Below are 23,824 nucleotides of genomic sequence, written 5' to 3' on the forward strand. Positions count from 1 at the left end.
GTGAGGGTGAGGGTGAGTGAGGGTGAGTGAGGGGTTGAGGGTGAGTGAGGGGTTGAGGGTGAGTGAGGGTGAGGGTGAGTGTGGGTGAGGGTGAGTGAGGGTGAGATCGATCAAACATGGGAAAGTCAAAAGATTACTCCTTTGTGAAATAGAGATGATGGTGAAAAATTTGTGATTGTGGCTGTCTAAGTGCAAAAAGATACCACGTGTGCCATGGTTGATACGGTGGTAAATTAATCAATAAAATGCTGAGCATCAATAAAAGTGCAGCGTTTAATGGACTCAAACTCAATTAGGGTCTAATACGTTTCTAAGGGCGCTCTTTCCGATCGTGGGATGCTTAAGCTGGGTGATACTGGCGGAAGGGTGAGCCAGACTGGTGAACGCAAAAATTACATGCTGCGATCGGTAAGAACTAGAAGTGACACTTGTAATTAGCGGTGCCGGAAGACGCAAGGTGAGCGGGTCTTGTGAACTTAATAAAACCATGCTGCAAGCAATGAGAACTGGTAGTGACGACCGGGGTCAGAGGTGTCCGTAGAAGTGAAGTGAGTGATACGGGCACTTAAAATCAGAATTTGAGCTTACCCGTAGGTTGCCACAAAGGATGGGGGCCATGCACGTGTGGACGCTGATGGGGGTCCTATGGAGTACAGATTTAAATCTGTAAGGTAATGTTACTAACGTACGATAAAAAAGTTAAAGTGGGCGGGCGGGAGGTTTTCCTTACCAAAGCTGGAACTGACTAGAAGTAGAGTTCCGATAATAGACTTGCGCGCGGAGATGACTCCTAAATGGGAACAAGCCTTTCACTGTAACACGGCGGGCAGGGGAGGGGGCGGGCAGGACGGAAGGAAGAGAGGGGAGGAGAAATGCGACACGGCGGGAGGGGGCGGAGCGGGTAAACATAGACGAGGGGATGTGGATCCTCCTCCATTGCCATCGGCATACGTGTTTACGTTCAAAGAGCTAGTACAGATTTCGGAGTAGAACTCAAAGTTGGCACGGACACCACTGTGGAACCCAAAGAGGTTTGAAAGGCACGGATGGTGCTGAGGCAGGATTGGCTGGTGGTAACATGACTAGCGGGGAGGGGGCGGAGCGGGGGAGAGGTGCGAGTAAAATAAACAAAAAAAAAAGAAGCCGGAGGGTAGAGAGGGGAGGGGGGAGGAGAAATGCGACACGAAGGGGAGGGGGCGGAACGGGGGCGGAGAGGGGAGAGAGAGTAGGCAAGGCGACACGGCGGGAGGGGGCGGAACGGGGGAGGGGGCGGAGAGGGGAGAGGTGCGAGTAAAATAAACAAAAAAAAAGAAGCCGGAGGGAAGAGAGGGGAGGGGGGAGGAGAAATGCGACACGAAGGGGAGGGGGCGGAACGGGGGCGGAGAGGGGAGAGAGAGAGTAGGCAAGGCGACACGGCGGGAGGGGGCGGAGCGGGTAAACAAACACGGACGTGCACGCGCCCGTGACTTTTAAGGTCAATGCGCATGCGCATAAGCTTAATGCGCATGCGCATTGACCTTAAAAGTCACGGGCACTGCAAGGAATCGCCACGATTCCTTGCAGTTAGATAAAGAGTTGATGAGCCCCTATAGTCTCGCTTGCTCGATGCGCATGCTCATCGACAGGCGAGACCTAAAAAGGCGTTTATGTCTACAAGCTTTGCAGACATATTGTGGTATGTAAGTAGGGTTGTGACCTATGAGAACATTTTTGTAATTGTTATAATGTGGAAATGGGTTTTTAGTTTATGCTGACTTCAAGACTAGTCCTAGTTTTATTCTCCTAGGAAATATTGCATCTCAGGGTCATAGTTCAAGCCGAATTCAATACTGCGCAGACGCATGATCCAGGTTGCTTCTTTGCGTCTCAGGGTCAGCTCACGATTGCCACCCCTAATGTGGATGGGTACTGTATCAATGCCGTAAAAACTGATGCGGAAATCTTCTGTGGTTGATTGGCATTTGGCTACATGTAAGGCAACAGGATATTTAGGGTCTTGCTTATGTATCGCCCTCATGTGTTCAGAGATTCTGTCTTTTAGACACCTTATAGTGCTACCCACATATTGTTTTCCGCAGTGACACTCAATTATGTAAATGACATATTTCGTAGTACAGTTAATGTTCACTCTGATGTCAAATGTGTCTCCATTGGGACCAGTAAACATCATTGTCTTGTGTTTCGCCCATTTACACATTGCACAAAAGCCGCATTTGAAAAACCCTTTACTGCGTTGTGTCAGCCAGTCCGGAGTTGTGTCTGTTCTAGGAACAGTTGGACTGAGTCTGTTTCTCAGAGTTCTTCCTCTACGGAAAGTTATTTGGGGAGTTGGAGGAATGAGATCCTTGAGTACTGGATAATTTTTTAGCAGACTCCAGTGCTTGGTCATGCTAGTGCGAATTGGTCCGTGTAGGCTGTTGAATTCAGTAATCATCCTCACTTTGGAATCTTTCGCCTTGTTATGGTTGTTACACTTGAGTGTCTCTGGTCTCGTGATTTTGTTAAGTCTCTTTTTGGCTGTGGACAGGATGGATGGGGGATATCCACGTCTTTCGAATCTCCATTCCATGTCTTGTATGGTGTCTGCCAGGTCGCTGTCCTTGCTGCAGTTTCTTCTGGCTCTGAGGAATTCTCCAAAGGGTATTGATCTAATCTGGTGTGGTGGGTGGTAGCTGTCCGCTCGAAGAATAGCATTACACGACGAGGGTTTTCTGTACAGTTTGCTGTGCAGTTTGTTGTCGTGTACATAGAATTCCAGGTCTAGAAACTCTATACTGGTTTTGCTGGACTTCATGGTAAAGTTCAGTTCCCATTCGTTGTGGTTAAGATGCTCAAAGAAACTTTGGAGATGATCGTCTGAGCCTGTCCACAGTAAAATACAGTCATCAATGTAACGACCCCAAAATAGTATGGAGTCGGTGTATTCGCTGCCCTTGGTGCCCCAGATGTGGTCGGATTCAAAAGCACCCATGAACAGATTGGCAAAAGTCGGCGAGAATTTAGAGCCCATGGCTACTCCACGTTTTTGTTTGTACCAGTTCTTTTGAAACATAAAGAAATTGTTGTTGAGAATAAGGGTCATCATAGATGTTAACATTTGGGTATGTGCCCACAGGGTTGCTGGTCTGTTGGACAGAACTCGTGTTATAGCTTCTATACCTAGGACAGGATTGATGCTCGTGTACAGGGCAACTACATCCATAGTCACTATGGTGGTGTTGGGTTGCCATTCTAGGTCACTGAGTACACTCAGTATATGTTTGGAGTCCTGAATGAATGAGGGTAAGTTTTTGACCAGTGGGCCTAGAAACAAATCCACATACTCTGCTAATTTCTCAGTTGGTCCCCCTATGCCCGAGACAATGGGTCTGCCTGGTGGGAAGGGGAGATCTTTGTGGATTTTGGGGAGGGTGTAAAGCCATGGAAATGTCGGTTTGTGTACCTTGAGGTACAAGTATTCTTCTTCATTCAGTAAGCCATCTTCCGCCCCAAGTTCTGTCTCATCCAGTAATGCTTCACTTAACTCAGCAGGTATAAGCGAACCCGATCGAGACTTACTAGACACCAACAGTACCCCTTTTTTAGTGGAGCTAGAAAGGATGCGCAAAGGGAACAAGGCCCAACCCCAACGAGATACAACAGATCAAAGACCCATAGAGGCAGCAGGGGTGGCAAACGAAGATTACAGAAAAAAACTGAGGTCAGGAACAGCAAGGAAATAGGGAGCGTACACAACGAGGTCCAAGTAGTTAACCTTTCTTCCTTTCCTCTAACTCCCGATATGACCAATCTCCTTTCCAGAGGTTTGAACTTCAATCCCTTTTCAATAGGAGACACATGCCAAACGAAAATAGACCTCTTTAAATTTGTACGGAGCCTGAAATTGAAAAAATATTTTGCAGGAAAAACCACAAACACAAGAAATGTTAAAAATATTCCTGATGTATTAACAGACAATGTGACGACAATAAAAGATATACAAGCAATTCACCTATTGTTATCCATTACTGAATGTGAAGACAGCCCCGTAGAGATGGGACAACTTTTAGAAGAACTAAACATAGACACAGATCTGGGGGTTGTTAGTGGTTTGAAAAACAGATCCACTTGGACACCAACACTACCAGGTGGTAACAACATCGACAATTTCCACAAGCGAGTTCTTGATGACATCAACAAACTCAATACAAAAAAACTCAATGCAACATTCACATTTAAAGATAACCTCACCAAAGGAGAGCGTCTTGCCCTCGCCACACTAACACAGACTTCCACCATTGTGATCCGCGAAGCGGATAAAGGAGGGAACATTGTGATCATGAATGCAGACGATTATAACAATGAAATACTAAGCCAATTAGCTGACACCTCTTGTTATGAACCGATTACACTCAACCCAATGGGCACTCTAACAACATCAATTAACGACCATCTGCACAAGTGGAAAGAAGATGGCTTACTGAATGAAGAAGAATACTTGTACCTCAAGGTACACAAACCGACATTTCCATGGCTTTACACCCTCCCCAAAATCCACAAAGATCTCCCCTTCCCACCAGGCAGACCCATTGTCTCGGGCATAGGGGGACCAACTGAGAGATTGGCAGAGTATGTGGATTTGTTTCTAGGCCCACTGGTCAAAAACTTACCCTCATTCATTCAGGACTCCAAACATATACTGAGTGTACTCAGTGACCTAGAATGGCAACCCAACACCACCATAGTGACTATGGATGTAGTTGCCCTGTACACGAGCATCAATCCTGTCCTAGGTATAGAAGCTATAACACGAGTTCTGTCCAACAGACCAGCAACCCTGTGGGCACATACCCAAATGTTAACATCTATGATGACCCTTATTCTCAACAACAATTTCTTTATGTTTCAAAAGAACTGGTACAAACAAAAACGTGGAGTAGCCATGGGCTCTAAATTCTCGCCGTCTTTTGCCAATCTGTTCATGGGTGCTTTTGAATCCGACCACATCTGGGGCACCAAGGGCAGCGAATACACCGACTCCATACTATTTTGGGGTCGTTACATTGATGACTGTATTTTACTGTGGACAGGCTCAGACGATCATCTCCAAAGTTTCTTCGAGCATCTTAACCACAACGAATGGGAACTGAACTTTACCATGAAGTCCAGCAAAACCAGTATAGAGTTTCTAGACCTGGAATTCTATGTACACGACAACAAACTGCACAGCAAACTGTACAGAAAACCCTCGTCGTGTAATGCTATTCTTCGAGCGGACAGCTACCACCCACCACACCAGATTAGATCAATACCCTTTGGAGAATTCCTCAGAGCCAGAAGAAACTGCAGCAAGGACAGCGACCTGGCAGACACCATACAAGACATGGAACGGAGATTCGAAAGACGTGGATATCCCCCATCCATCCTGTCCACAGCCAAAAAGAGACTTAACAAAATCACGAGACCAGAGACACTCAAGTGTAACAACCATAACAAGGCGAAAGATTCCACAGTGAGGATGATTACTGAATTCAACAGCCTACACGGACCAATTCGCACTAGCATGACCAAGCACTGGAGTCTGCTAAAAAATTATCCAGTACTCAAGGATCTCATTCCTCCAACTCCCCAAATAACTTTCCGTAGAGGAAGAACTCTGAGAAACAGACTCAGTCCAACTGTTCCTAGAACAGACACAACTCCGGACTGGCTGACACAACGCAGTAAAGGGTTTTTCAAATGCGGCTTTTGTGCAATGTGTAAATGGGCGAAACACAAGACAATGATGTTTACTGGTCCCAATGGAGACACATTTGACATCAGAGTGAACATTAACTGTACTACGAAATATGTCATTTACATAATTGAGTGTCACTGCGGAAAACAATATGTGGGTAGCACTATAAGGTGTCTAAAAGACAGAATCTCTGAACACATGAGGGCGATACATAAGCAAGACCCTAAATATCCTGTTGCCTTACATGTAGCCAAATGCCAATCAACCACAGAAGATTTCCGCATCAGTTTTTACGGCATTGATACAGTACCCATCCACATTAGGGGTGGCAATCGTGAGCTGACCCTGAGACGCAAAGAAGCAACCTGGATCATGCGTCTGCGCAGTATTGAATTCGGCTTGAATTATGACCCTGAGATGCAATATTTCCTAGGAGAATAAAACTAGGACTAGTCTTGAAGTCAGCATAAACTAAAAACCCATTTCCACATTATAACAATTACAAAAATGTTCTCATAGGTCACAACCCTACTTACATACCACAATATGTCTGCAAAGCTTGTAGACATAAACGCCTTTTTTTCTGTTGTTTTCTTGAACCATACTTATTTAACTATATATACTCAGTGTATTACTGTACTGAACATTTATGTATTTTGCTGTCAAATCGTCTGCTGATTGATACACTTGATAACCAGAGAACCTCCTCTTTCCTTAGAAACCATGAATCTTATTCTTAAACAAACGTCTAATTAAGCAACCAAGCACCGATTCTTGGTTTCCGTATAATTTACATTGCCTATCGGAACACCGACTGGCTAATAGATACTGCCCATCAGAACACCGACATGTTAATTAATACTTCTAATACATACTGGTTTTCTCCCGGTAACCTGAATACCGGTGATTCACCCTCTCCGTTTTTTTTTTTTTTAAATTAAATTTTTTTCATTTGTAGTATTTTTTCTAAACATAGCCAATATTTTAGTTTAGAAAACGACAAGTCGCCGCTCTAGTCTCTCTCTAACCTTGAGGGCTAAAAAACGGAAGTGAAGCTTAAATAGACGTCCCCACTTCCTGTCAGGTGACCGTCTTCGAAAAACGGCGCCGGGAACCACAGGAGGGGGAACGAATCGAAACAGGTAAATCACCTAGCCTTGTACACCGGCCATTGCGCTTCTTCGAAACGCCCCAAAATTGAATAGAAGGGAATTATACCACTCGCTTGGTTCTTCATTTACTCTCTCTACAGGTGCACCCGCCTGATTTCCTTTTTCCGAGCGTTACAGCTTTAACCTATTCTCCTCCCGGTCATGGCCACCTATATGAGCCCTATAAGGTATGAGTACATTTCTACGTTTTCGTCGTTTCTGTGGACACTAATTCCCATAAGGGTTCATCATGTTCTCATGGTATAAACCCCCTTTTTTTGCTCATAGGAACTAACTAACTACGCGTTTACAGCGCATTCTTCATACTCTCGCCCCTCTGGGCGTTGGCCACAACACTAATCCCGGCTTTTGACTTTAAAAGGGTGAGTTACTTAGTTTTGGTGTTCAAATTCTGTCTAAGATTAGGACCTGATCGTTTCCCTTTTTCTATAATCTAACTACCCACCACCACTAGGGAACGTGCTTAAACGACTTCAACGAAATATTATGTTCTTCACGAACAAGAAATATTTCGCGTCTGGTGTTCTGATACAAGATATATTAGTGCTTTTCTCTAACACACCATTATAGCAACTATCCTCCTTTTCCGTGCTATACGCTCACATTGACCAGTGGCGTACGGAATGACCATTTGTTTCCATAAAATAGGTTGACACCACCAAATGGCTGTGCAACAAATCGATAACTTGATCATTTCGTGTGTGTCCTAAATACCAGGGGAAGAGTAGTATTACTCAATCCATCTGCATCCTCTGTAGTGTAAATCGACAATATCCATCAAACAAATACAAAAACTTATACAACCTCAAAACACCCCTTTCTGCATGTACAACAGGTTATACAACGTTTGCCGGTCGTAATTTATAAAATTGTCGATGTCTTCTACAAAATGTTCTGAGATATGTTTTGATTGTAAAAGAACTCACTAAGAAGTCACTACAGGTTACAATGGGGTGTATACCTGATCACTAGCACATACATTTTTTCACTCGTTACGATTTATTCCCGAATTCAAAGTGTATCTACGCATACTGGTCAATGTGTTTGCTTTTTAAGAATGACCCAACCATAGATTGTCTGTAGTCACTTCCACACAATCTGTATAATCACGGTATAAAAACATCACCATTCACACACACTGAAGTCACCAATGCTACAGAATTCAAGTCACACGTATATGACACTATGTCACTTTATGGCATGCCCGCAATTTATCACGAAGGGTTCACCAACCACTTTTATTGCTTCGCTCATATAGAACAACCATACAAATGCATTTTTGTATCTATACCCAGCCCTGAAGATTCGCAGTCTTGTTTCCCTGCGATGAAACACGTGTTGGCCACAACAAGAGGAACAATAAACTGCTTTCCATAACAAGGATTCTACTCCATTTCAAACTTTTTCTTGGCACACCGCTATCTATTGACTTTGAAACATGTTGATGTGTATATTTTACTACTGTTTCCACAACCAGAAACTACTGTGATTTTATTGCTATTTTCCTAGAGCAGGGGCTTTTGTTGTTTTTGTGCTATCTGTGTGGATTTATCCACCTTTGAGCGGTTACGAGGGATTACCGCCCGCCCCTTTGCCTGGAAACTGTTACTTTACTACACCTCAATACCCTGCGGTCACACGGCTGTGCGCCTGTCCTAATCTGGAATACCAGAAACCCTCCCAGTAGTCCAATTAACATGTACTTTGCTCAAACCTATGTCAAAAGGTTTCTCAAAATAACAGTAGAAGGTAAGAGAATTGCTTGTGACCTGTGTGGAAATGGGTTGCGGTAGGGTGCGGGTAAAGAGATGATTCTAGAGAGAGCTAAAATTGTAGGAGAAAATAAGAGACCACAGAGCACAGTGGTGGTTAAGGAGCATAAAGGATTTGAGAATAAACGAAAGTTAGCATATAGTGTGCCAGTTAGCAGGTATGTGGTACAGACAGACAAGAGGCAGAGTGTAGCAGGGAGAATAAAAATAATGAACTAGAATTGGGAAATAATAGTGATGTGAGGATAGTATATCTGTCACAGAGCTGTAGGGTCATCAAAGCTAGTTGTTTATGAAGAGTAACGTTTTTGCAAAGCTGATGTGGTGTGTTAGCAAGGACGAAATAGCAGAGGAAGGGGTCTGGAAGAAAACTAGACAGAAAAGGGATATATAAAAGACGTGTCATGCCAATCTAAAAGCTGGTGGGTTCACAGATCAGATGATAGGTAAATACAAATATTTTAGAGAGGCGAATTGTTGAGTAGAAGACATGAAAGATGACCACATGTGTTTTACATCTTTTCAACACATTCCAAGTAGATATATGCACTTTTGGGGTTTGGTTCTGCTTGACATTTGTAGGATACACAAAGTGGATGGATTTGATTATATATTGTGTAATATATATATAATATTATGCAGGCCATTTTAAACATAGACAATTTAAAAGTGAAATAGATGAAAGGTCAGTTAAAATGTATTTCTCTCCCGGGGCATTCTTTTAAATGGCCTTTTTCTACTGCAATAAATGAAAACTTTTTAAGCGACAAGTGAAAACCAACAAGTCGGCACATCAGATGGATTCTACTTCCTGCAGGTGCCTTATCTATTCTTCATGCGCCACACTGAACCTGAATGTTTTTTCCAGCAATAGCTTCCAGTCCTGCCCGATTTTGCTGTGCAGTCTCAGCTGCCAATCTGCCCAGCCAAAATGTGATAACATTGAAGTATATAAGGCACCAACCAGCTCTCGGATATGTTTGTTTTTCTGTGCCTCATTGACTCTGGTTTGGAGCTCTTCTCAATGCTTAACACATGAAATTCCTTAGCTTTCGACTGAGTCAAATGTCTCCTTAAATCTTAAGGTTCAAACCCTGTTGAACCTGTCCTATGTCTTGGGTAAGAAAACAACCTCTCTGCCTTCGATTCCTATTTGTTTCTGCACTCAAAGGTGATCTGAGGACAGGAGGCAAAGGTATTTTTGCCCAAGGCCCACAGGGATATGCCTTAGCATTGCTCTTGCCCTTCAGGCAAATCCCCTCCCTTAGGTAACAATCTCCCAAAAGATATTCCCACAATAAAATACCATAGGAAGGCACAAGCCTCCTCTTCCAAAAGGAAATGGGCCTGCTCTCAATACGATTTAGCATTCCAATGTCTGGCTCTTTCTCACTGTCTAAGACAATTCTTATGTTACATAAGATGAAACTGGAATTTGAGACTCAGTCTCCATTCCTGTGCAGACTGATGCCTTCTGCAAGCCATGATGAATGCCCTGAGAATGAACCGTTACCCTGTGGCTTACTTCCCTAGGGTGGTGGACCCACTTCTGTATGCTTGACATTGTCAGCACCTCTGACCTGACACGTCCCGATTCCACACCCCCAGGGGCTGAACCTTAGCGGCACTTAAGAGAAGCAACGGCGAAGAAAGAGTGGCAGAGTCAAAGTTGTTAACAAGGAAGGAGGTTCTACTATGGATGGATCGGTATTCAATAAGGAAAGTAACATGACTGTGTTTACAGGGATGTTATCATTAGAGTCCTCTTCCTGAGTGAACATCCAATAGGCTTTTGAATAGAGTCTGGTTGGGAAGGGTTGCTTGTTGTATGGCTCCAGACTAGGGTGACCAGCTGTCCTGGATCTGCCCCGACAGTCCTAGTGTTTGAAGGACTGTGACGGCGTCCTGACACTTTCTTCTAAATCACAATTATTAATTAGTTAAACAGAGTAGGTAAGGAAATGTGTTTCCAATTCCATATTGATGGGGTACATGATCACTCTGAGAACTCCAAATGCCAAAACCAGGCCACTTCAAGAAGACTAGTGTTTGAGGCATGTGAGCTGAAGATCTAGTGTTGGGTCCAGATGTTTGCATTTTGTTTTTCTTCGAAGGCTTTCCAGTCACTGGGTGGGTGAGTCCTCCTTTCGGTGATAGTGAGCATGGGCATCGACTCCATTATTAGATTGTTTTTATCCGCCATCGGGTTTGATCGTGTATTGCTGTGCTGTGGTTCAACACCGTTTATCTGGTTCCCCTCGGTGCGCAATCTACCTACCCTCAACAGTATTGTTATTCAATGCATTTTCCATTCTCTCTGTATCGTATAGTTCCAAAAATCTCTTCGTGGAAGGCCGTTGGACCTAGCCGCGTCAAGCCAGCTCGCAATTGATGGAACGGACTCCATTTAAAATCTGTCCTTGGTGCCACGCCAAGTAACCGAGCACCAACTCGCACGAAGTGTGCAACTTATGCCTCTCCCCGGACTGCGACACGTACAGATCCTTCCAATCTAAGAAGACGCTCCATGACTGTAAGGCTTGATGTCACGAAATGCAATAACAACCACATAGCGGCTCTGCCCTGGATCTCTTCGGAGAAGATTCCGAACATGATGTCTTCGATGCTCAAGGAGCCAAGGAAGAAGAACACATGTCAAAAGTCGACTCCAACATGGACATAGTCATCCCGCCGGGTCAGTGGACCGAGAGTACCAATCCTCCACTGCCAAAAACTCTACCTCTGCCCAATAAAAAGGCTCCGGTCCTTCCTCTGCCTTCAGGTCAAGGTCGGCACCGAGACCATGTTTCAAAGACCATGCTTCAGGCCCTTCACCGAAACAAATAAACAATCGGCACCGGCACAGAAGCACGTTTTGGTAACAATCTCTGCGGTACCATAATCATCTTCGGATCCGAACACTTTGACACAGAAAACATCTGCTCCCAAAATGTTGGCATTGAAACAAAAGACCGCTCCTACTCAATCAAAGGAACATCGTGTCGACGTCCTGCCTTCAAACCCGGACCCGAAACAAAAGGTACTGGTCATCAATCCCAAAACTGGACTTCTTCTTGCAAAATTGCCATTAAAGCAGAAAGCCAGAAACGGAGGACACTCTCCACATTCCTCTTATGAGAAAACATGTTGGTACTAATCCCTCTCCTCCTCCTCTACCACCTTCTTCCCCACCTAACCCAAATTTGATGATAACACCCACAAATTCACCACCACCACAATCACCTGACAACCAGGAAGATGGGGATGGTGATAAGGTAGACGATGAGTCATGATCCATGGGGTAATTATAATGCAGATAATGATCCAGACTTATACCCTACAAAACCCATCTTCACCTGATGATAATGTAGGTTACATAGAATTAATAAATAGAGCGGCTGAATTTCATGGAGTTCCGCTTCACAAAGACTCTCTTGAGGAGGGTTTTCTCTTTGAAACACTAAGCTCTTCCCAGAGATCCCCTCATACACTGCCTATGCTTAAGGGCATGCTAAAACATGCAGACAACATTTTTAAAGATCCAGTTCGTGCAAGAATTCTTACACCAAGTGTAGATAAGTATAAATCTACACCAACAGAACTCGTTTATAACAAGGGTCAATTACCATTAGATTCCATAGTGGTTTTTAATGCCCGTAAACAGGCAAACTCACAAACCTCTGGGGATGCCTTCCTCCAGACAAAGAATCTAAACTACTAGATGCCTCCGGAAAAAGAGTAGCTGCACAGGCAGCCGATCACTAGTGTATTGCCAATACCCAGGCTCTGTTACCTAGTTACGACAGAGCGCACTATGATGAATTAGAACAATTGCTCCAATTTCTACCTGATGAACATAAGGCTAAGGCACAAGACCTAATTCAGGAAGGGTAACTAATTTCTATTAGATGCGGCTGACACTACCGCTCCTGCAATCAACACCAGTGTCTTGCTAAGAAGGCACGCCTGGCTTAGAATTTCAGGCTTCTATCTTAAATCTACAGTTTGATAAAGAGCATCTTTTTAGTCCAGTGGTAGATACTTCCTTAGAGAAGATGAAGAAGGACACAGATGTTGCAAAATCTATGGGAGCCCTACATTCCCCATTCAATCGGGGTTCTTTTCTTCGCACCTTCTACAGGGGGAGCTCCAAAAGCATATCTACCGACAACACCTCAACATCATATAGAGGCAACAGTCAGTCACCCTCTTAGTGTGGTAACTTTCGAAGCAGATTTAGAGGCAATAATGGCAAGGGAAGAGGTAAAGGTTCAACACCCCGTATTTCCCCCTCACCAAACAAACACTGACTTGCCTCCTCTTCCCCCGATCATTCCACATCTGTCGAGGGATGTCTCTCTCAATTCCTCCCCGTCTGGCATACAATGACTTCAGACAGATGGGTCCTAGGAATTATCCAATATGCGTATTGCCTGGAGCTTACCAACAATCCACCAAACATACCTCCATATTCACAAAAAGTCACTGAGCATCTACACCTCCTTAAAGCAGGAGGTTCACTCTCTTCTGCATGAGGGAGCTATAGAGCTCGTACTTTTACAATATCAAGGATCCGGCATGTACCCCCTATACTTTCTAATACCCAAAAAGGACGGCTCTCTCAGGCCTATACTGGACCTCAGAGAATTCAATCAATTTATTCACTCAGATCACTTTCATATGGTGACACTTCAGCAAGTGCTCCCACTCATACAACAAGGCAACTTTATGTATACTCTAGACTTAAAGGACGCATACTTCCTTATTACAATAAAGCCAGCTCATCGCAAATATCTCAGGTTTGTAGTAGCGGGAGAACACTACCAGTTCAAAGTGCTTCCATTCGGAGTCACCACTGCTCCCAGAGTATTCACCAAATGCCTGGTAGTAGTCGCTGCTCCCCAGCGAAGACAACATATTCATGTATTCCCATACTTGGATGATTGGCTCATCAAAGCCAGTTTTTACCCAAAGTGTCTCCAGTACACTCAAAAAACAGTACAGTTACTGCACGATCTCGGGTTCACAGTATATGTGTTGAAGTCCCATCTCCAACCCTCCAAAAGGCAAACATACTTAGGAGCCACTCTCAATACTCAAAAAGCTCTAGCCTGTCCCCATGCTGCCAGAATCTGCAATATTCAGGCTCCAAATTCACAGTTTCCGCCCAACCACTCATTACCAGCTTGAGTATATATGCATCATCATAGTTTCCCATGCAAGACTTCAAAGGCTTCCCCTTCAGGAATGCTTAGCTCGTCAGTGGAATCAGTCGCAAGGTCAATTGTCAGATCAAGTGTTGGTAGACGGCCGCACTCACCGCGCTCTGCAGTGGTGGAATCCACATAACCTATTTAAAGGGCAGCCCTTCATCGACCCAGTTCCACAGACAATACTAATACTAATACTAACAGCAGACGCATTGCTCACTGGTTGGGGAGCTCATCTCCAGACTCACACAATTCAAGGTTTGTCGAGTCAAAAGCAAAAGCAACTTCATATAAATCATCTAGAACTGCTAGCATTATTTCTAGCACTAAAAGCCTTCCAGACTCACCTTGCAGGCAAACTGTCCTGATACGCACCGACAACATGACAGCCATGTATTACATACAGAAACAGGGGGAGCACAATGTCTCCAGCTGTTGAGCCTTGCACAAGTCATTTGGAGGTGGGCCATACATCACAAAATGTATCTCCTGGCAGAACACCTCCCAGGAGTAAAGAATCAGATCGCAGTCCTTCCCAGCAGGAAGAGGCACCAGATTCTCAAGTAAGAACTTCTCCCTCAAGTTCTCCTTCCATTCTTTCAAATGTGGGGTTTTCCACAGATCGATCTGTTCGCAACACACCAAAACGGAAAATGCCCTAACTTTGCCTCCAGGTATCCAAACCCATTGCCCAAAGGCAAAACACTATGGATGAACTGGTCAGGGATATTTGCCGACGCTTCTCCACCCATCCCACTCATTCCACCTGTGGATCGGAAGCTCAGACAAACATCCCTCACACTGATTCTAATAGCTCCCACATGGGCACGCCAACCTTGGTTCACTACCTCATCAAAAACTACACCTCACACCTAGTCTCCTCACACAGAGCCATGGAGAGATAAGACACCTACTACAAGGGCTTGCTACGCAGCTAAATGGAAGCAGTTTATTTTCAATTGTAATAACAACCCGCTAGATGCTTCCATTCAAAATACCATTTGTTATGTACTACACTTACTGCATCAGGATTAGCTAACACATCCATATGCTTACATCTCGCTACATACCTTCAAAATAGATAGCATCTGTCACTTACCGGTTATCAAGGCTTTTATGGAAGGACTCTAAAGAGTTATTCCACCAAGACTTAAACCTGCTTCTGTGTGGAATCTTAATATTGTCCTTACCAGACTAATGGGTCCACCCTTCGAGCCATTGCACAAATTTTAACTGCAGTTTCTCACTTAGAAAGTTGCTATCCTCATTGCTATTACATCACCGAGGAGAGTGGGTGAGCTTCAGGCACTAACCATAGAGGAACAATTTTGTCAAGCCCACCAAAACAAAGTGGTCCTTCAACTAACCCTAAATTCCTACGCAAAGTGGTATCTGCCGTTCACATCAATCAATCTGTTGGGATGCCTGTGTTGTTTCCTCAGCCAGATTCAGTGGCAGAACGAGCTCTAAACACATTAGATGTTAAACGAGCATTATTGTATTACATTGAAAGAACAAAAATATTTCGTAAAACTACACAACCCTGTGTCAGTTGCTCCACCACACAATGGCAATCCTTTTTCTAAATTGGGTATTGCACGGTGGATAGTAAAATGTATTCAAACATGCGATGAAATAGTAAAGAAGACTTTAACAATACCCTCTAGTGTGCATTCCACTCGCAAACTAAGGCCCACTATCTTAGGAAACATCCCCATAGCTGACATCTGTAAACATAGTCTACACTGCACACATTCACCGAGCACTATTTTGTAGGTGTGTTAGAGAGACAACAAGCTAATGTAGGCCTAGCAGTACTTAGAACACTATTTCAGGCAACTGCAATAGCTACAGGTTAGCCACCACTTTGGGAGAATACTGCTGTATATTCTATGCAAAGCATGTGATGTATAGCTCACATGCCTCGAATGGATAATGTTACTTACCCAGTAAGTATCTGTTTTTGGCATATATAGCTGTAGATTCAGATGCACCCCGCCTCCCCGGGTTCCTATACCTGTTGCAGTTTTCTCGTACTATCCCCATAGCTGACATCTGTAAACATGGTCTACACTGCACACATTCACCGAGCACTATTTTGTAGGTGTGTTAGAGAGACAACAAGCTAATGTAGGCCTAGCAGTACTTAGAACACTCTTTCAGGCAACTGCAACAGCTACAGGTTAGCCACCACTTTGGGAGAATACTGCTGTATATTCTATGCAAAGCATGTGATGTATAGCTCACATGCCTCGAACGGATAATGTTACTTACCCAGTAAGTATCTGTTTTTGGCATATATAGCTGTAGATTCAGATGCACCCCGCCTCCCCGGGTTCCTATACCTGTTGCAGTTTTCTCGTACTTTATATACATATAAGTGGACGTCTATTCTACTCTTACTAACTCCATTCTCACCCTCTACGGGAAAACAATCTAACAATGGAGTCAATGCCCATGCGCACTATCATCGAAAGGAGGAGTCATCTACCTCGTGACTGGAAAGACTTCTTCGAAGAAAAACAAAGTGCAAACATTCGGATCCAACACTAAATGGCATGAGTATGCAAAGCATGTAAATCTACAACTCTACTGCCAGGAACAGATGCTTACAGGGTAAGTCACATTATCCTTTCTAGAAGCAGTCCTCTGGTCCTCCTTAAAAAAGCTTACAATGCTGAGAAAATACTCACATATGTTAGGCACCACAAGTGAATTGTTCCTTTTCGCAACAGGGTGAGTCGGTTTTTAACTTGATGTGATGGACACCAGATAAATAGGTTGGTTTACAATATATCAACTTAAGTGAAAGTGCAGTTTCTGGCAGTTTTATTAGCTTAAACTGAATGAATTTCTACACTACAGTTGTGAGTAAAGGCTGCAAAGAAATTGAGGCACTTGAAAGCTATTGGTCCAGAAGAAAATTCTACTTAGCTTCCATAGCAAAACCCCTGGTGGATACAGTGTTTTCCTGCAGATTCCTTGCCCTAGTAAAATCTTCCAGGTTCCACTTTAGATCCGTAACATTTTCCCACCGAAGTAGCTCCCCAGCGCCGCTGGCTGGCGCCTGTGGCCTTTGCTGTGACACAGCCCGCCCATCCTATGATGACACCTAAATACAGATAGTGCCAAATCGTGTACAGGCATCCCTTCCAGGTACTTTTCTGTGACCATTGAGCATGAGAAAAGGAACTGAGAGATCATTACCTAAAGGGCAAGTGCAGCATATGATACATTTGCATACCTTCGGATTTTATTTGTAACAGCACTAACTTAAAAGGGAGAAAGGATGCAGTGACGAGCCTGCAGGAAGATATAGTAACCAACAGAAATATAATTACTCATGTTAACTAACCTTTTCTTCTCATGGATATTTACTCCCTCGGATTCCTCGCGTTATGAGTGAGGTCCCAAAGTAATACCTTCTAGGAGGCTAGATTGAGTGATGTTTTGTCGAGGAAATCATTAAATGCAGGCTTGAAGTGAAACTGTCACTGCGTGCTTCAGGTGGGAGGCAGTGATGTCTAGCCAAACATATGTAAGATGATGTCTTTGCAGTCTGGAAAATTGAACCTCTTTCTTAAGACTTCACCTGGGTCCAGTTTATGGAGCCACTTGTTTTATGTGGTCTGGGGAGGAGGAAGGATGAAAGAGTGATCCATTTGAAAGACAGTTAACGCTGTCTGTAAGAAAGATGAGCAAATAATAAGAGCTGGTTTATCTGGGTAAAAAAACACGGCTGGTGATCAACTGAGAAGACCTAGAGTTCACTGATCCTATGGGCTAAAGTCATTGCCATTAAGAAGGCAGTTTTCTGAGTGAGGCGTCAAAACAGGCAACTGTGTATCAGCCTGAACGGGGATGTTATTACACAAGATTCAGACCCCTCTGAGAAAGAAGAATTAAAGAACTATAAATGGTTTGCAGGAAAAAAAGATTGGTTAGGGAGAAACATGAAGGTGGATTAGGTAGCCAAATATTCCTATACAATAACCATAGGTATGGTCCAGCTCGGCACGAGAAAAAATGCAATTTGTTATGTGTCTAGCTAAGATGATGTCCTTAACCTTAGATGGCAAACAGAAGGACACAAACAGCTGCAGTATTTGGGGATTGAAATTAATGACCTAATTACACTCCTGCAACAGCAGGTGAGCCCTACATGAGGGAGGAAGAGAAGGCAAAGTGCTGACGGACGTCAAACAGACTGGCATACCAAGCATTACTCACCCATTCCAAGGTGGTCAGACCCTGCTGTGCTCGAGCCCCATGCATCTTCTGTGGGAATCTGGACAGATTTGGTATCCGCAGGAATATGTTAAGCGGACCCCATAAGCAGTAACCATTGATGCATTATCCAGGGAACCCTTCAAATGAAAGTGTGTGGTAGTCCATATTCTGGGCAGTGACAAAGAGATCTACACTTAGACACCCCAATCTGAAAAAAATCACTTTACGAAGAGGTTCCTGCTTGTGGTCCTCCAATGATAAGTGACTCAGCATCTGCTTTGATGTTGTGTGGGCATCCAGGGGCACTGTGTGCATGCTGGGAGTGCCTTTAAAGAAAATGTCCCGGTGCTGTGCCCACCGCCATGGACAACTCACCTCACAGGGTTAATGGCCCCATGCAATCCTTTCTGTTTGCATAATGGACAGTTGTGGTGTTGTCCAGCAGAACCCTACGATGGAGTTGGAAGGCCTATGCCTTCAGCACCAACACATTTATGGGTAGGTTCGTCCAACACCGTTAGTGCCCCAGCTAAGGAGACATAGACATAGCAGCCTATGTTAGCCGACTAGAGGGCGAGGTTACAAGAGGCATATAGTTTTTCAGTACCAAAGTCCAGCCTGATAGATTCTCATTCTTGAGGGAGTGTAGGATAGGCATAGTTCAACTTAGAGGGGAGGCTTAAATCACTAAAGTCTCTATTGAGGGATGTGAGAACATAAATGTTTGGATGCAGGGAAGCGGATCTGCGTCAATAATAATAAGGGTTTCTCCAAGGCAGTCAGTGCATCCTACGAAAGTGTCTTGTTAAAAGCTTGTAAACACCTTGAAATTACATAGAAAGGCTGCAAGATTTCGGACAAAAAAATAGATTTAATATCAGTAGTAGGCATGTTAACTACAATGTTTTTATTGCTTTTCATTCCACCCGTGATTAAAGACTATCTTGAAGGAGGCCAAGAGACTTATCCAAACCACTTGCTTTTTGCAAATCTAGGAAAAGGCCAGCATTTGTGTTCTTTAAGGTAAGGGAAGGCCATCAGTCGGTTAATGATCTCTTCTGTATGGTCATAATCTTTATCTGGTATGATGATCATCAGAGGAGTTCCTCCACACGGACACATCTTTGGTACCTGGTGGGATTCAGTGTCAAAAGCTCAGCATCAAAACAGGGTCACACCTTTTTGTGTCACTCTGATATTTTCTGCTGCTTTCAAGGGTTTCAAAGGTGGTTCCGAAATTAGCACTTAGAGCTGGGTTGGTATTATAGGTGGTCTCAGAACACAAGTATCAACATCCTGGAAGGTACAGAGCCAACACTATAGTATCAATTGATTTGAACATCAATGATACCACCTTCACTCATACACCGTACATGAAGTGTAAAAGCTGTTCAACATAGCCTCCTTATTAATATATCATTCACAACCATTTTCTATGTTTCTTCTTTGGATCGTATCGTAGTTGGCCCCTGCACCTTTTGTGATACTTGACCGGCCACCTTCCCTCTCATACTCCTTGGTGAACTCATCATAAACAGATAGAGCACGCAGAGTAATATTCTCTTTATTCTTTTCATTCCACTACATTACATATCTTCGCTGTGCTCCCGCTGCAGAACTTTCGGGACCATATTTTGCCTGACTCCTTTTTGATCATATACCATTTGCCCTCTGATCACACCCAACTCTACTTGACAACTGATGCCTCCTTGCAGCCCCATTGCCTAACACTCCTGTATCTAAAATAAATAAATTCCCCCCATTCTAAATACTTACTTACTTTGATTGTATTGTATTGTATATGTGCTTGTATAGCGCTACTGCCACCCTACGGGTATCCTGGTGCTCCGATATAGGAACACACAGTCATCATGATGATGAGCAGAGAGATAGAGCATGAAGGATCAGACTTTCGGAAAGAGCCAAGGTTTTAGGCTCTTTCTAAATTCCGTTAGAGAATCAATCTGTCTAATCCTCTAAGGTAGCTCATTCCACAACTGAGCCCCAACCACACTAAAGTCCCTCTCCCCCAACCTGGAGCGTTTAAATCTCGGAGTTACCAATAGACTGGCACCAGAAGAGTGAAGCTGTGTCCGAGGAAAATACCAGGCAAACCTTTCCTGTAATGGGATTGGACCCATCTTGTGTATTGCTCTGTACACCAGGCATAGGGATTTAAAGAGAACCCTTTCCTTAATTGGTAGCCAGTGGAGCTCTCTCAGGGCATGGGTAGAAGACGAGTTACGCCGCAGGCTCAGCACCAGTTTTGCCGCGGCAGACTGGACTCTTTGCAACCCCTGAAAGATGTACTGAGGGGCCCCTAGATACAAGGAATTGCAATAGTCCAGTCTGCTCATCACTGTGCTGCTTACTACCAAGGATCGCCGATCCTTCGGTAGGATCGGAAGTTACCGACGTAACTAGCGCAACAGACCAAAGCACACGCTGGCTGTCTTATTTGCCTGCGACTCCATTTGGAGGTTCTTATCTTTTAGGACCCCCAGTTTCGTATCCTACTGGCCGGAACCAGCAGATCCTCCTTGGGGGTAAGCCTGAATTCCACCGGTGTATGCAAAGGCAGCCTCGCCGGTGAACAGTATAGCACCTCGGTTTTCACTCCATTGAACTGCAGGGAGTTCCTCCGCAGCCAATCTGCGGTCTGACGCATACACTCTTGGAATAGATCCATAGAGTCTGTCTGTTTTCCTTCCAAGGGGAACGCCAATTGCGTGTCATCCGCGTAGTTGACCAGGTCAACCCTGAATGATTTAATAATGGGAAAAAGCGGCAACAGATAAATATTCAAAAGAATGGGGCTGATGGCAGAGCCCTGCGGAACCCCATTGGCATTAAGCGATATGCGTGATTTAAATGGTGCCAAGGTTAATGATTACGGGCACCATTACCTGGCCCTACTTCTTTCCTCCACCTTATAACTCTCCATTAACCTTATAACTATCCTTTAACTTATAACTCTCCTTTACCTGACAGCTCTCCTCCAACTGCACTTCAGTCAACCTTTGACCCTCACTTTACCTCAGTACACTTACCCATGGATTAATCTTACCATCTGCTCTCTCAAGATGCAAATCTACATTTTTCCTGTAGTTTGGTGAAGTCATAGACCACTAAACACCTCAGATCATGCCACAATGCCACAATGCCAGAATGTCAATGTAACCCTTATTCTGCAAAACCACTTAGTACAAAACCTCATAATCTCTATTCATCAATATTGTATCCCAACCATTGCCCTGCACACCAAAACATCCTAGTCGAACCTGGCTTCCTACTTCTCTAAAATCATTCTCATAGGGAAGTTGCACAGTAGAATCCTTGATTTCCTTCAGGGAAAATCTCTATTAAAATCCTAATCAATAAATGTATATTATTTCTTTAGCAAATCCCAAGTTATAAAACAAAAGTACAATTTTGTCGACCTATCTGTGTATTATATTGGTTGAATGTTAAGCCAATTTTGCTAAATGTTACTTGTTTTAAAAAATGTAAACTTTCAAACACTTTTTTAAAGGAAAAGAGTGTTGCTTCTGAAATTCCCTCGAAGAAGAATTAGGCGTAAGTAACCTTTTATTGGTCTAGAGGGAGCCTCTATTGATTAGTACAAGCACTTAATAGAGCACAAAACTCATCACTTCAAAAGCAATACAAGAAAAGAGAAAATATTATGCTCTAACCAAAAGGTTTCCTCAAAGAAGTGTGACATAACTCAGCACCATCCCTAAAATCTGTTGCAGTCAATGTTCTATGATCATTTGCACTGGTCCCCAGGTGGTTGCTTTTCAAATCCGGGATGTTTTTTAATAAAGCAATAATTCCTTCTTTTGTAATGTTGATTGAGTTTTTGGTCTGTCTGACAAGATTTTATTTGTTTTTTTGATAACAAGATAGACAACAAGAAGCAATTCAATTTTTAATTGTTTGAAGTGGACAAACCTGTATGAATAGCCCCATAACTAACAAACATGTTTCTGGTCTTAAGAATGTCTTTTGTTTTCAATAAGTAAAATTTGAGTACTATCCCAAGATCTAGCTTGTGAAAACATCCATCCTCTTGAGAGGGATTTCAGAAACAATTCGGTAGCAAGATGGAAGTACAATACCAAGTGTGGGAAGAAACGTAGGTTGAGCCTTCATGGCCATCTCATAGTGGACTGTAGTATAGCGTTTATGAGAACTTAGAGATTGGTTCTGGTCAATTTTGCATGCTGAAATGGTATCCTGTGTGCGTATTTCTAGTAAAAATCAAATCTTGGAGATTTCTTCATATGACATAAGTCCTGTGGATGTCAATGGTTTATACCTACTGACGCGAAACACGTGTTGGCTGGCTGGACTTTCATAATATGAATAAGGAATTAACAAAAACACCTGTCATATAATATTGTGATATTGTGTATTTGGGAGTACTGCCTACCAGCTATCACATACTGGGAGATTTTTCCCTGACTTGGTAACAAGAGTGACTGCTTACCCAACGGCTGTGTTTTTTTTTTCATCTTGAAAGTGGAGAGAGGTGGGTGGGAGAGGAGGGGCGGGGCCCTTACTTTCAGACAATAATCTAACCTTACACTACATTAAAAAAACGGACCTCAGCCTCTTTTTTTAAAAAACACTTCGATGTTGGTCAATCTCAATTCTGGAGAATCTGCTATCTTGGTAGAATCCCTGATTCTACCAAGGGAGCAGTCCCTGATTGGAGAAACTAAGTGCTCTAGTCAAAGAATATTAAAAATATATATTCCTATGATATAGAAGACCCGGTTTGTGGACGGCTCTAAAGGTAATTAACAAGGTGTTGAATTGGATTCTTTTATTAACCGGTAACCAATGAAGTTTCTTCAGACCCAAAAAAATGTACTGCTTCCTAGGGCAATTAAGAGTCTAGTGGGCAGCCGCATTTTTAACCACTTGCAGTTTATTGAGAAGATAAACAGGGGACCCCTTGATGTAGAGAATTGGCATAATCTGATCTTGAGGTCACTAGACACAATACAACTATTTTCTGGGTAAGCCCTGGAATTTTTTTTAACGTTTCTTGTAAAAGATTTCCATATAGAGAAACAGCCAGCAGCAATTGCTCGAATGTGCAGTGTAAATGGAAGCTTCTGGTCAAATCTGACCCCCAAAGTATTTACCACCTAAGAGGGGACCAAGGGTTTCCAAAGATCAGTTGGCCACCATCTCAATAAATCAAGTAGGGAGTAGTTGCCAAAAAAACAGTATTCCTGATTTATCAACATTAAGCTTCAGACAGCTGAATTTCGTCCAGGAAGCCACATCAAAAACAGCCTTGTAATCTGTCTACCAAAGAGCCATCAATTTGCACAAAAGAAAGCATTAACTGCGTATCATCTACATATGACAATATTGAAACCCTAACATTCCACCACCTTGGCTATCTACATGTGGTATACTCGATGAAATCGCCTGCAGGGGCACGGCGAGGTTCTGTAAAGGTAACAAAATGCAGCTCAGTGGGTATCTTCTCAATAGTCCTCAAGACATAGACAAAAGATTAGCTTTTACAAATCTGGGTCATAAACTTATTAAGTATTCCATTGACAATGAAGAAACATAGTACATGTTCCAATGGGTGTCTAGTGTGTGAATTACTACCACAATACTCTTGCAGCCCGATCCTCCTCAGTGCTCATCCCGCAATCCAATTCATCTTGATTCTTCTTTGGAAGGTTGTGCAGCTCT

General features: G+C 43.4%; 1 protein-coding gene across 8 annotated transcripts in view; it reads left to right on the top strand.

Annotated features, from left to right (window-relative positions):
* The window catches only part of HMG20A (high mobility group 20A), a 265,307-nt gene that overhangs the window by 233,664 nt on the left and 7,819 nt on the right, over positions 1-23,824 (top strand). The gene's annotated exons all lie outside the window — the stretch shown is intronic.

This window comes from Lissotriton vulgaris, chromosome 2_2 (assembly GCF_964263255.1).
Source record: "Lissotriton vulgaris chromosome 2_2, aLisVul1.2, whole genome shotgun sequence".
In the NCBI taxonomy this organism is placed as follows: Eukaryota; Metazoa; Chordata; class Amphibia; order Caudata; family Salamandridae; genus Lissotriton; species Lissotriton vulgaris.